This window comes from Phyllobates terribilis, unplaced genomic scaffold (genome assembly GCF_046119375.1).
Source record: "Phyllobates terribilis strain yellow unplaced genomic scaffold, ASM4611937v1 Scaffold_13__5_contigs__length_258822181, whole genome shotgun sequence".
Lineage (NCBI taxonomy): Eukaryota > Metazoa > Chordata > Amphibia > Anura > Dendrobatidae > Phyllobates > Phyllobates terribilis.
The window spans coordinates 185302562-185317753 of NW_027362773.1; the positions used below are offsets into that span (position 1 = coordinate 185302562).

A 15192-nucleotide genomic window follows, 5' to 3' on the forward strand; every position below is an offset into this window, starting at 1 on the left:
CTTCGTTCCTCGTTCCTGGAGCCTTCTCCGCTCCTCTTCCTTCCTTCTCCCTCTTCCAGGCCTGGGCCTTGGTTACTAGGCCCGCCTCCGGAGCAGAGCTCATGCAGAGCCCCTGCTCCCTGCCATTTCTGCTCAGACTTCTCTGCACTGAACTAAGATAGTGCCCACCTTTTATACTCCCTTCTCAATGCACCCAGGAACTGCTTCCTCCCTGCTCCTGCACTACAGGGTTCCCCATCCTCAGTGTTCCCTCCCCCCACTCCAGCCAGGGAAAAGGACTGTCGTGCCCTTCTCAGGGGCATATTGGTCGCCCTGCCCCACGGCAATGTGGTGTAATGCATGCAGGTGTCGGGTCCTGATCCACATTCCATCCTTACCTGAGAGTGAGATATCACTAGTGTTGAGCCACCCCCGTAGTGTTCGGGTTCGGTTCGGTTCGTCGAACACCGGGATGTTCGAGAAACTGTTTGTCGAACTGTTCGTCGAACACCTCAGAACACCATCAAACACCGTTAAAACCAATGGCAGGCAAACAAAACCACATAGAAACACATAGAAAACACCTTCACAGGTGTCCAAAAGCTGACAAACTGCTCAGAAGATGCTCTCTTTAAAAAAGCCGGGCGGCAATTCAGCAGTGGCATACACCGGTACCCGACAATTTAGACAAGAAGGAATAGAGCATCACACATAGATTAGATAGATAGAAACATGTCAGTCACATATATATGAAGTACAGTGACAGTGCTGCTTACTGTACTTGTCATTTAGTGTAAAGGATTTATTAAAAAAAATATTAGTGTTTTCATGTACCGTCTCTTTAAAAAAGCCGGCCGGCAATTCAGCAGCGGTACCCCACAATTTACAACAGAAAGAATAGAGCTTCACACATAGATTAGATAGATAGAAACAAGTCAGTCACATATATATGAAGTACAGTGACAGTGTTGATGACTGTACTTGTCATTTAGTGTTAAAATAAAGGATTTATTAAAAAAAAAATTGGCGTGGGGTTCCCCGTAATTTTAGTCTCTAGCGGAGGTTAAGCAGACGGCTGGGGCAGATGTTTGAAGCCTGGGAAGGGGGTAATACCCACGGAGCTTCCCAGGCTACTACTATCAGCCCCCAGCTGAATACCTAGCCTTTACTAGCTATTAAAATGGGGGACCCCCCCAAAAAAACTGACGTGGGGTCCCCCCTATTTTAATAGCTAGCAAAGGCTAGGCAGACAGCTGGGGGCTGATATTAATAGCCCAGGAAGGGTGCCATGAATATTGGCCCCCTCCCAGGCTAGAAACACCAGCCGTCAGCCGCCCCAGAAATGGCGCATCCATAGGATGCGCCAATTCTGGCACTTAGCCTCGCAGTGGAGTAATAGGGTTGGGGTTGATGTCAGCTTATAATGCCAGCTGACATCAAGCCCAGGTTAGTAATGGAGAGGCGTCTATAAGACACCCCCATTACTAACCCCATAGTGAAAGTTTAAAAAAACACAAACACCCAGAATAAAGTCCTTTAATTGAAATAAAGACACAATTCTTTATTGTTCTAAATTAAATCCTACTTACCGTATCGCCCATTCCAGCTGAAGCCAACGATCTCCTGCAATAAAAGTAAAATAATAAAGCAACATCATCCTTACCTTTCCATGGTTCCCACGACGGCTTCAGCTCTGCTACATCGAGATGACAGGCTGGACCGCAGCAGAACGCTGCCATCCAGCCTGTCATCCCGCAGACACTGAGAAGCGCAGGCATGCTTGCGCTCCTCAGTGTCTCGCTGTAACGGCATCCAGATGAGCCGAGGTCATGTCCAATGAACTCGGCTCACTTCATGCACGTCACTGACAGCGTGGGAAAATTCTCCTGCACTCAGCGCTTCAGCATGAGAATTTTCTCACACTGTCAGTGACGTGCATGAGGTGAGTTCATGTCCAATGATCTCAGCTCACCTCATGCACGTCACTGACAGCGTGGGAGAATTCTCACGCTGAAGCGCTGAGTGCAGGAGAATTCTCCCACGCTGTCAGTGACGTGCATGAGGTGAGCCGAGTTCATTAGACATGAACTCGGCTCATCTGGATGCCGTCACAGCGAGACACTGAGGAGCGCAAGCATGCCTGCGCTTCTCAGTGTCTGCGTGATGACAGGCTGGATGGCAGCTTTCTGCTGCGGTCCAGCCTGTCATCTCAATGTAGCAGAGCTGAAGCTGCGTGGGAACCATGGAAAGGTAAGGATGATGTTGCTTTATTATTTTACTTTTATTGCAGGAGATCGTTGGCTTCAGCTGGAATGGGCGTGATGGTGAGTATGGTTTAATTTAGAACAATAAAAAATTGTGTGTTTATTTCAATTAAAGGACTTTATTCTGGGTGTTGTGTTTTTTTTTAAATACTTTACTAGAAATTCAAGGTGGTCATGTCTAATATTGGCGTGACCCCATGAATTTTGGGCTTAGGGCCAGCTGATAATACCAAGCTGGCCCTAACCCCTTTATTACCCAGTGAGCCACCGCACCAGGGCCCTGGATGTGCTGGGTACAGCGCCAGAAGATGGCGCTTCTATGAACGCGCCATTTTCCGGGGTGGCTGCGGACTGCAATTTGCAGTGGGGGGGGCCCAGAAAGCTTGGGCCTCCCTGCGCTGCAGATTCCAGCTTCGCACTATATTTGTGTCCAGCCAGGTACAGCAGGCAGGAACGGGCAGCCCCCAACCACCAGCTGCCTATTTGTACCAGGCCAGACACAACAATATAGGGAAGCCCTTTTTTTTCTTAATTATTTCATGAATTTCATGAAATAATTTAAAAAAAAAATACGTGGTCCTTCGCCCTATTTTTGTGTCCAGCCAGGTACAACTAGGCAGCTGGGGGCTGGAATCCGCAGCGCAGGGAGGCCCAAGCTTTCTGGGCCCCCCCGCTGCAAATTGCAGTCCGCAGCCACCCCAGAAAATGGCGCATTCATAGAAGCGCCATCTTCTGGCGCTGTACCCAACTCATCCAGGGCCCTGGTGCGGTGGCTCACTGGGTAATAAAGGGGTTTGGGCCAGCTTAGCATTATCAGCTGGCCCTAAGCCCGAAATTCATGGGGTCACGCCAATATTAGACATGACCACCTTGAATTTCTAGTAAAGTATTTAAAAAAAACACAACACCCAGAAAAAAGTCCTTTAATTGAAATAAACACACAATTCTTTATTGTTCTAAATTAAACCATACTTACCGTCACGCCCATTCCAGTTGAAGCCAACGATCTCCTGCAATAAATGAAAAATAATAAAGCAACATCATCCTTACCTTTCCATGGTTCCCAGGACAGCTTCAGCTCTCCTACATCGAGATGACAGGCTGGACCGCAGCAGAAAGCTGCCATCCAGCCTGTCATCCCGCAGACACTGAGAAGCGCAGGCATGCTTGCACTCCTCAGTGTCTGGCTGTGACGGCATCCAGATGAGCCGAGGTCATGTCCAATGAACTCGGCTCACCTCATGCACGTCACTGACAGCGTGGGAAAATTCTCCTGCACTCAGCGCTTCAGCGTGAGAATTTTCCCACGCTGTCAGTGACGTGCATGAGGTGAGCTGAGTTCATTGGACATGACCTCGGCTCATCTTTATGCCGTCACAGCCAGACACTGAGGAGTGCAAGCATGCCTGTGCTTCTCAGTGTCTGCGGGATGACAGCGTGGGAAAATTCTCCTGCACTCAGCGCTTCAGCGTGAGAATTCTCCCACGCTGTCAGTGACGTGCATGAGGTGAGCTGAGATCATTGGACATGCACGTCACTGACAGCATGGGAAAATTCTCACGCTGAAGCGCTGAGTGCAGGAGAATTTTCCCACGCTGTCAGTGACGTGCATGAAGTGAGCCGAGTTCATTGGACATGACCTCGGCTCATCTGGATGCCGTCACAGCGAGACACTGAGGAGCGCTAGCATGCCTGCGCTTCTCAGTGTCTGCGGGATGACAGGCTGGATGGCAGCGTTCTGCTGCGGTCCAGCCTGTCATCTCGATGTAGCAGAGCTGAAGCTGTCCTGGGAACCATGGAAAGGTAAGGATGATGTTGCTTTATTATTTTTCTTTTATTGCAGGAGATCGTTGGCTTCAGCTGGAATGGGAGTGACTAAGTATGGTTTAATTTAGAACAATAAAGAATTGTGTCTTTATTTCAATTAAAGTGAGTGGCAGACTATCCCTGCATGATTGGTGCTCTAAATAGCGCCAGACATGCAGGACACGCTTTTGGTGCACGAACAGTTATCGAACATAACCTCGAACAGCCGAATTTTTTGCAAATTGTTCGGGTTCGTCGAACAACTCGAACACCGCCCAAAACAGCTCGAATTTGAGATTGGCGAACAGTTCTAGTCGAACACCGCTCATCTCTAGATATCACACCTCTGGGTGAGGTGCAATACCTCTGTAGCAACCGAGCCCTCAGGGTGCTACAGTTCCATTTATCTTCAACCTAGGTGACGTATTGCGATACAGGTCCGTGATTTTGGCTATAAAAGGGTCCCCTAGACCCCTACCCCAAGCTTTTTAAGAGAATAATATATGGCGTGCCAGGAGACTCTATGGAATGCTTTCTCAGCATCCAACGAGAGTATCTAATTACAAATTTTTAACTGCATCTAGCCAAGGAAATACTTTGTGCCTAGTAGCTGTGTCTGCTAGTCAGCGGATTATCCCGGCTGTTAAGCAAGCTACACCACCTGTAGTTTGGACACTTAATTTTTTCAAAGGAAATGCTTCGGTACCACGGGATACTCAGTGAAGAGCATCAGGAGGCACCCCAAGGCATAGGGGCTGGGACTGGCAGTAGGATGCCTTGCGGTGGACAGCCGAGCTTGATCCTTATAAAAGCTTTTTAACTGCAGCAGCTTTAGTGGACACTACTGGAGCTGGAATTACGCGGCTGCTGGCATGAGACTTGCCCTCCAATAGATCCTTGTAAAAGGATTTAAAGTGTATTCATTCAAATTAGAGAGGCAATTTAAATTAAAAAGCTTAGACCTGCCTCCACCGCAGGGGGGCTCGCTCGACCCACCAGCGGACAGGCACCAGTATTGGGAGAGGGGGGCTGGCCGTCAGGGTCCACCGCAGCTCTGGCACAAACCCGGCGACACGTAGGTCGCACGGGCAGGAACGGACTGGCCGTGTCGGCTTCGCACTTTTTTGGTTTTAGAAGGGCATGACATGCCTATATCTGTGTCTCCACCTCCTTTTACTCCTCCACCTCTTTTCTTTTCGCATGACTATATGTACTTGTCACTTTTCCATGTGTTAGTTGTGTCTCCTGAGCAGTTTGTCAGCTTTTGGACATCTTTGAAGGTGTTTTCTATGTGTTTCTATGTGTTTTTGTTTGCCTGCCATTGGTTTTAACGGTGTTCGAAGGTGTTCGACGAACAGTTCGGCGAACACAGGGGTGTTCGATGAACCGAACCCAACTCGAACACTACGGGGGTAGCTCAACACTACTCCTGAAAAAGGCTTTGAAAATGCTCAATAGTTTGAACTGATTCATTTCCATGCAAAAAGACTTGCTGTTCATATGATCAGGTATTGAGCGTCTTTTAACCTTATTAAGTTTCCCAAAACGCCAAGTGGTTAACAGAAGTGAGCATATCATTTTTCAGGTATATTTTCCTTGCTTTATACTTGCTATACAAGTCAATGAGTAGGTTAGAAAGACCCCTGGAAGGTTCCTGAGTGACGTTCACAGCATTTTGCGAGCAAAAAAGAAACTTAAACAAACTCAATTGATGCCCAAAACAATACTTAGAAAAACATCACCAAACTATGTTTACAAAAATGCTGGAAAACACTAAAAAGGGTGATTCAGGAATAGAATCGCTGTCATTTCTTGAGGCTGTTTCGGCTTGAAGTCCTGGTCAGTTTCAACCACCTGGAAAAAGTGTCATGCGAACATTGGCACAAGTCATAGAGCACGATTGCTGGTGTGAAATAGATAATATGAGTTTTGCTTCATGAAGTCAAGTTTAACTTTTGAGTTAAACTTTCTTGATAGATAGATCTTTTTGCCATGTGAATTTTAACTTTATCTTTTTATTTTAAACCATGTGCATTGGCAAACTGAGTGTGAGCAGATAAGATACAACCATTATGCGAAAAACATTTCTCAGGTTCCACTGAGATTTGAACTCAGATTGCTGGATTCAGAGTCCAGAGTGCTAACCATTACACCATGGAACCACATGACCAATGAAGCTGGCTGGATTTTCTTTTGAAAACAGTAAAAGAGCATGTGCAAATAGTGGAAATGTGAGAAATTCACTCTGAATCCAGTGATCTGAGTTCTAATCTCAGTGGAACCTGGGAATTCATGCATTATGATGAAAACTGGTTCTAAAGCTGTTCCGCAAATGTATATCTAATACACATTGGTAAATTAATATCTCCTCCCTTTTTTTTCCACAAGTGTGCTTAAAGTTCCATGATATCACAACAAGGACAGTTTTAAAATGTTGATGAAATCTGGCTAATAATTAGCGTGCTGGATCTATTAGCTGGAAAAAGGGTGAGAAAAAAAGAAATTGCAAAACTTCTGCTCATCCAGAAGTCACTAAAGATTTTTCATGGTGTGCTAAAAGGTTCCATCGGAAAGATAATTCAAGTACAGTTGGTGCAAATCAAAGTTCATATCCCAGTCCATCAGTCACGGCAGTGATCTGTGTTCACTGGAAAAAAGGAAGATTTGCACCACATACCTGATGGCACCCTCTGAGCTTTGTTTGATTGGTGGTGTGATGCACAAGTGACATCGCACCAGGCTGACTAATCAAAAGAAGATCTACAGATGCTGTTAAGCTGGTTCTACAAATACAATCCAAAGATTACAGACCATTTCTGTGGGGATAGACTTGGGAATGTGGAAATTGATCTGCACAGATAATTCGTCAAAATGTTACATGAAGTTAAACGTAGTTGGCAGGATTTTAACCTACGCGGGGAGACCCCTATTGATTTCTAGTCCATCGCCTTAACCACTCAGCCACAACTACTCAGATGCTGTTTCATCCGTATGAGTTTCACACCTTTTCTTAGAGCACCATGATCAATATCAGTGATTATCCTTCTGGAAGACATTTCAGAAAATGGAAGATTTCAATTGGAAACAAAATTACAGGCCTCACTGAAATGTAAAAATCTGATTTAAAGGTATCATCAATTGGAACCTTTTACAGTTCATAAGGCGGATTTCGAGTGACTTTGCTCCAAACACCTCCTGAATAGAGATGAGCGTTGTTCGACTCGAACTGTTCACCAATCTCAAATTCGAGCTGTTTTGGGCGGTGTTCGAGCCGTTCGGCGAACATGAACGATTTGAAAAAAATTCGGTTGTTCGAGGTTATGTTCGATTACTGTTCGTGCACCAAAATCATAACTGGATTTTTTCTCAGTAATGCTGAAAATTAATGTTAATACGCAGTTTGAGTGTACAGAGGGGCAGGGGATGGATCTCTGCAAGAATAATGAAGATCTCCATTTTTTTTTTCTCTTTCCCGCATTTACAGTGGGGAGGTGCAATCTGTCAGCCTATCAGCAGCGCACACATGGAGCGAAGTGCTTTTTTTCACACAAGCAAGGGCATGTGTCATTGGCAGTGTATGTCACATGTCCTTGCCCTATAAGACCCAGCCATTTTCCCCGTCGCCACCATTTTCTCACTGCTGCAGCTGCGTGTTAGACTGCACCGCTGTTGCTGTGTGCGCTATACCTTGTTAATTTCAAGCCAATTTTCGCACAAATCTACAGATAGCTTGGGAGTAGGGAATAGTTGTGATTGCAGTCCTTTTAAGGACTAGGTTACAGCATTTCCTACGACTTTTATCAAGCAGGTCTGTGCTCTTAAATAGATAGGTTGGGAGTAAAGACTAATTGTAATTGCAGTCCTTTTCAGGACTAAGTTACATCAGTTCCTATAAGTTTTTGCCAGGCAGGTCTGTGCCAATGCTGTGCAAGTTTTTTTCACAGCATTTGGCTAAATCTAGCAAAGCTAATCCTTTTTGGCCTATTGCAGAGTGTGTTAGTCAGTGGAGTAGCCTATCTGTGTTGCAAGCTACACCACCTGTGTATAGAATACCAATTTTTTTACTGCACCTAGTGAAGTAAAACCTTTTGGGCATAGCATCATTCTATTAGTCCATCTATACTGACCTCCATCAGGTTGCAAATTGAACATAATTTTTTTCTGCATCTAGCTCTGAAAAAATATTTGGGCTTCTAGCAGTGTGTGGGACTTGGTCTATTAGTCAATCTATACTGACCTCCATCAGGTTGCAAATTGAATATAATTTTTTTCTGCATCTAGCTCTGAAAAATTATTTGGCCTTCAAGCAGTGTGTGGGACTTGGTCTATTAGTCCATCTATACTGACCTCCATCAGGTTGCAAATGAAAAATAATTTTTATCTGCATCTAGCTCTGAAAAAATATTTGGCCTTCTAGCTGTGTGTGGGACTTGTTCTATTAGTCCATCTATACTGACCTCCATCAGGTTGCAAATTAAAAATAATTTTTTGTCTGTATCTAGCTCTGAAAAAATATTTGCCCTTCAAGCAGTGTGTGGGACTTGTTCTATTAGTCCATCTATACTGACCTCCATCAGGTTGCAAATTAAAAATAATTTTTATCTGCATCTACCTCTGAAAAAATATTTGGCCTTCTAGAAGTGTGTGGGACTCGGTCTATTAGTCCATCTATACTGACCTTCATCAGGTTGCAAATTCAAAATAATTTTTTGTCTGCATCTAGCTCTGAAAAAATATTTGGCCTTCTAGCAGTGTGTGGGACTTGTTCTATTAGTCCATCTATACTGACCTCCATCAGGTTGCAAATTAAAAATAATTTTTATCTGCATCTAGCTCTGAAAAAATATTTGGCCTTCTAGCAGTGTGTGGGACTTGGTCTATTAGTCCATCTATACTGACCTCCATCAGGTTGCAAATTGAATATAATTTTTTTCTGCATCTAGCTCTGAAAAAATATTTGGGTTTCTAGCAGTGTGTGGGACTTGTTCTATTAGTCCATCTATACTGACCTCCATCAGGTTGCAAATTGAATATAATTTTTTTCTGCATCTAGCTCTGAAAAAATATTTGGGCTTCTAGCAGTGTGTGGGACTTGGTCTATTAGTCCATCTATACTGACCTCCATCAGGTTGTAAATTGAATATAATTTTTTTCTGCATCCAGCTCTGAAAAAAGATTTGGCCTTCTAGCAGTGTGTGGGACTTGTTCTATTAGTCCATCTATACTGACCTCCATCAGGTTGCAAATTAAAAATAATTTTTATCTGCATCTAGCTCTGAAAAAATATTTGGCCTTCTAGCAGTGTGTGGGACTTGTTCTATTAATCCATCTATACTGACCTCCATCAGGTTGCAAATTAAAAATCATTTTTTGTCTGTATCTAGCTCTGAAAAAATATTTGCCCTTCTAGCAGTATGTGGGACTTGTTCTATTAGTCCATCTATATTGACCTCCATCAGGTTGCAAATTAAAAATAATTTTTTGTCTGCATCTAGCTCTGAAAAAATATTTGCCCTTCTAGCAGTGTGTGTGTCATGCTGTCTCAGCGTACAGGAGGTCAGGTGCCTGAGCTGACCCTAAACGGGGGCCCTGACAAATCCCTCATCCTGGAGGTACTGTTAATGGTACAGAGTTCCAGGCCGCCAGCGTAACCCTAAACTCCTGAATATCCCTGAACCTCAGTAATCTAGTCCTGAGAAGGACCCCGATCACAACAATGGGGAACAGGATAGAAAATGCCCAAAAACACAGTACTAGACAAACGAGACAGTACAAGGGGAAAACCAAAACCCACCTTGCATACAAAAACTCACACCACAATTACAGAGGGAACAACAACAGGTTAGGAGATAAATGATAAAGGGAGGAAGGGAAGTAACCACACCGCATACTCTTCGCTCCGAACTCCACCAAACAACGATCCGCTCTGAAGGCCTGCAAGAAATGCTTTCACCGACAACTTCCCTATCAGACCAGCAGGTATATGAAGGAATCCCAATACTGCAACATTAACTGCAGCTGGGCGAGGCTGAGCCTCGTCAAGCACAGAGAGAGAGAATTAACTCCCTCACTACCAAAAAAACCCACAAAGCACCAAAAACTCAGCTGTGAGAAGTCAGGCTGTATAGTCGCGACGATCTTCGTGGTGACACACCCATGACAGTACCCCCCCTTCTACGAGGGGCCTCCGGACCCTCAGGGCCAGGCTTATCCGGGTGAATCATGTGGAAGGCCCGAATTAACCGGTTTGCGTTAATATCTGACACAGGAACCCACATTCTCTCCTCAGGACCATACCCTTTCCAATGAACCAGGTACTGAAGGGACCGGCGACTAAAACGTGAATCGATGACTTTCGATACCTGAAACTCCAAATTTCCATTGACCACCACTGGAGGAGGAGGTAAAGGTGACGGTATCGTTGGCGCCACATACCTCTTAAGCAAAAATCTGTGGAACACGTTATGAATTTTAAACGTAGGGGGGAGGTCAAGACGGAATGCCACCGGATTAATTATAGAACTGATCCTGTATGGCCCGATGAACCTGGGACCCAGTTTCCAGGAGGGAACCTTGAGTTTTATATTCTTGGTAGACAACCATACCCGATCGTTCACACTTAGGTCCGGACCAGACACTCTCCTCCTATAAGCCATACGTTTGTATCGGTTCCCCATAGTACTCAGATTATTTAGTACCCCTCTCCATACTGAAGCGAGTGATGACGAAAATCGTTCCTCCTCAGGAACCCCCGAAGAGCCCCCTCTACTGAAAGTACAAAACTGGGGGTGAAAACCATATGCCCCAAAAAACTGGGACTTACCAGTGGATTCGCTCCGCCTATTATTAAGAGCAAACTCCGCCAGAGGTAAGAAAGAAGCCCAGTCCTCCTGGTTCTCTGACACAAAACACCGGAGATATGTCTCCAAACTCTGGTTCAGACGTTCCGTCTGACCATTGGTCTGAGGATGAAAAGCCGATGAGAACGATAAATTCATCCCCCGCCGAGTACAAAAAGCCTTCCAGAATTTGGACACAAACTGAGACCCCCGATCCGAAACCACATCGGAGGGTACCCCGTGAAGCCTCACAATCTCTCCAATGAACACCTGCGCAAGAGTTTTAGCATTAGGAAGAGCAGGAAGAGCGATAAAATGTGCCATCTTGCTGAACCTGTCTACTACAACGAGTATGACCGTTTTCCCCGAGGACGGCGGGAGGTCCTTAATAAAGTCCATAGACAGATGAGTCCAAGGACGCTCCGGGATCTTCAAAGGTAAGAGGGCCCCAGACGGACGGGTATGTGGGGTCTTAGAGCGTGCACAAACCCCACAGGACGCAACAAAAGTTACCACCTCCTTATGTAAGTTAGGCCACCAAAACCGACGCGAGAGGAGATCCACAGTTGCTTTACTCCCTGGGTGTACTGACAAAGCTGAGTTATGGTGTGCCTCGATCACCTTTTGTCGTAGCTGATCTGGAACAAACAGTCTCCCTGGAGGTCCAACAGGGGCATCCCCCTGAGCCTCCAATACCTCCTCCTCAAGCTCAGAGCATACTGCCGACACCACCACCCCTTCTTGAAGGATAGGAACCGGATCATCCGTATTCCCGGCCCCAGGGAAACTACGAGATAAGGCATCCGCCTTCACATTTTTTGACCCAGGATGATATGTAACGACAAAATTAAACCTGGTAAAAAACAACGACCACCTGGCTTGTCTGGGATTCAGACGTTTTGCGGACTCCAGATATAGCAGGTTCTTGTGATCGGTGATGACGGTGACTGGATGGACTGCCCCCTCCAAAAAATGGCGCCACTCCTCAAAAGCTAACTTAATGGCCAAGAGTTCCCTATTGCCGACATCGTAATTCCTCTCAGCGGACAACAATTTTTTGGAGAAAAAAGCACACGGACGCCACTTACCAGGGGACGAACCTTGTGATAAAACTGCTCCCACCCCTACCTCAGAAGCGTCTACCTCTACAATGAACGGCTGTGACGCATCAGGTTGAATGAGTATGGGTGCCGAGGCAAAACATTTTTTCAAGGAGGAGAAAGCTTGACAAGCCTTGTCAGACCACCTAGAAAAATCCGTCCCCTTTTTTGTCATGTCTGTGAGAGGTTTAACCATGGATGAGAAATTACGAATGAATTTCCGGTAATAATTAGCAAACCCCAGGAAACGTTGTAGTGCCTTAAGATTCTCTGGCAGATCCCACTCAAGAACTGCCCGCACTTTCCCTGGGTCCATACGAAAACTGGACGCTGACACCAGGAAACCTAAAAACTGGAGTTCCTGTACGGCGAACACACACTTCTCCCATTTGGCGTACAGTTTATTATCCCGCAAGATCTGTAACACCTGCCTAACATGCTCCTGATGAGACACAAGATCAGGCGAGTAAATTAAAATGTCATCCAGATATATTACCACAAACTGACCCACCAGGCGGCGAAAAATGTCATTAACAAAGTGTTGGAACACCGCCGGGGCATTAGTCAGACCGAATGGCATGACAAGGTTCTCATAATGCCCCTCCGGAGTGTTAAACGCCGTCTTCCACTCATTCCCCTCCTTCATCCTAATCAGATTGTACGCCCCCCTGAGATCCAACTTAGAGAACCATTTGGCGCCCACGATCTGATTAAAGAGATCGGGGATAAGTGGGAGTGGATACGGATCTCGGACCGTAATCCGATTAAGTTCACGGAAATCCAGGCAAGGGCGTAGGCCTCCATCTTTCTTCTTCACAAAGAAGAACCCCGCGGCCACCGGGGAAGATGAAGGTCTAATATGCCCCTTAGCCAGACTCTCTGAAATATAATCCTTCCTGGCCTGCCTTTCCGGATCACATAGGTTATACAACCTAGATTTAGGTAACTTGGCCCCAGGGAGCATTTTACAGAAGAGTCATACACGCGATGAGGGAGGTAGTTCCTGACACCCTTTCTCCGAGAAAACATCCTCAAAGTCCGCCAGAAATGGAGGTAAGACCCTAGGAGTGACAGCACCGATGACCGTATTCATGCAGTTTTTATTACAGAAATCATTCCATTGGCTTATCTCCCTGGATTGCCAATTAATAACCGGATTATGCTTAGTTAACCAAGGAAGGCCCAACACAATAGGAGTGGGAAGACCCTCCAACACGTAACAAGACAACAGTTCTTTATGTATCGCCCCCACTTGAAGATTTACGTTATGCACCACTTGCAAAAAACTTCCCTGACCGAGAGGCCTGGCGTCGATCGAAAATATGGGGATGGGTTTAGCCAACATATTCAAAAGCATACCTTGAACCCGGGCAAATCAAGCGTCCACCAGATTAGCCCCGGCCCCACTATCTAGAAGAACAGATATCCTCTCAGTTCTCGTACCCACCACCACCTCCGCCGGTACGAGAAACTGAGACGAACCTAGGGACGAAATACCTACTCCCAGATTGCCGTCCACCACACAACCTGGGATCAATAGTTTTCCAACGACTCTTTACTCTGCAAAGGACGGGATGGACACCCCCCAATTAAATGTCCCTTTCTCCCGCAGAAGAAGCACCTTCCAGTCTTGTGATGCACCGCCGGTCCCCTCCCCCGGAATGATGTCCCTCCCAACTGCATAGGCTCCTCTGGACTGACCAGGGGAACCACCATATGAGGGGACCTTGTAGGAGGTGGAGTCATCCCAGGGGGTGGAGTTATCCCGCACCTCTCCCGAAGCCGTCTGTCAGTGCGAATAGCAAGGGCCATAGCGGCTTCCAGTGAGGCGGGAGGGTCATACTGTGCCAACACATCCTTTAATTTGTCAGATAACCCTTGACAAAACTGGATCCTAAGAGACGGGTCATTCCACTGGGTGTCCGTGGCCCACCTACGGAACTCCGAACAGAATTCCTCCGCCGGACGATCTCCCTGGTGGATCCTACGTAACTTAGATTCAGCAAGGGAGATCCGATCCGGGTCATCATATACGAGTCCCAGAGCAGCGAAAAACCTATCCACTGACTGGAGAGCCGGGGAGCCCGGGGGAAGAGAGAACGCCCAAGATTGTGGGTCCCCTTGTAGGAGCGAGATGACAATTCCCACCCTTTGCTCCTTACTCCCCGATGACCGAGGCCGCAGCTGAAAGAACAACTTGCATGCCTCCCGGAAAACAAAAAACTTGTCCCGCCCCCCAGTGAACCTGTCAGGGAGAGCTACTTTAGGTTCTGGTCCGGCTTGCTCCAGGGGACACAAAACCTTGGACTTAACGTCCACCAACTCCATGGACAAACTCTGCAACTGCCGAGCTAGACTGGCTACAGGATCCATGGTGATTGGAAAATTTTTTTTTTTTTTTTGTCGGTCGGTGAAAATGTCACGCTGTCTCAGCGTACAGGAGGTCAGGGGCATGAGCTGACCCTAAAGGGGGACCCTGACAAATCCCTCAACCTGGAGATACTGTTAATGGTATAGAGGTCCAGGCCGCCAGCGTAACCCTAAACTCCTGAATATCCCTGAACCTCAGTAATCTAGTCCTGAGAAGGACCCCGATCACAACAATGGAGAACAGGATAGAAAATGCCCAAAAACACAGTACTAGACAAACGAGACAGTACAAGGGGAAAACCAAAACCCACTTGCATACAAAAACTCACACCACAATTACAGAGAGAACAACAACAGGTTAGGAGATAAATGATAAAGGGAGGAAGGGAAGAAGCCACACCGCATACTCTTCGCTCCGAACTCCACCAAACAACGATCCGCTCTGAAGGTCTGCAAGAAATGCTTTCACCGACAACTTCCCTATCAGACCAGCAGGTATTTGAAGGAATCCCAATACTGCAGCATTAACTGCAGCTGGGAGAGGCTGAGCCTCGTCAAGCACAGAGAGAGAGAATTAACTCCCTCACTACTAAAAAAAACCACAAACACCAAAAACTCAGCTGCGAGAAGTCAGGCTGTGTAGTCGCGACGATCTTCGTGGCGACACACCCATAACAGTGTGGGACTTGTTCTATTAGTCCATCTATACTGACCTCCATCAGGTTGCAAATTAAAAATAATTTTTTGTCTGCATCTAGCTCTGAAAAAATATTTGCCCTTCTAGCAGTGTGTGGGACTTGTTCTATTAGTCCATCTATACTGACCTCCATCAGG

General features: G+C 46.2%; 2 non-coding genes across 2 annotated transcripts; both read right to left on the reverse strand.

The window, feature by feature from the left end:
- Window positions 1-6139: 6139 nt before the first annotated feature.
- Window positions 6140-6211, reverse strand: TRNAQ-CUG (transfer RNA glutamine (anticodon CUG)). The gene has a single exon. It is a non-coding gene; the product is annotated as a tRNA-Gln (tRNA).
- Window positions 6212-6938: 727 nt separating this feature from the next.
- On the reverse strand, window positions 6939-7020 carry TRNAS-AGA (transfer RNA serine (anticodon AGA)). The gene has a single exon. It is a non-coding gene; the product is annotated as a tRNA-Ser (tRNA).
- Window positions 7021-15192: the final 8172 nt, after the last annotated feature.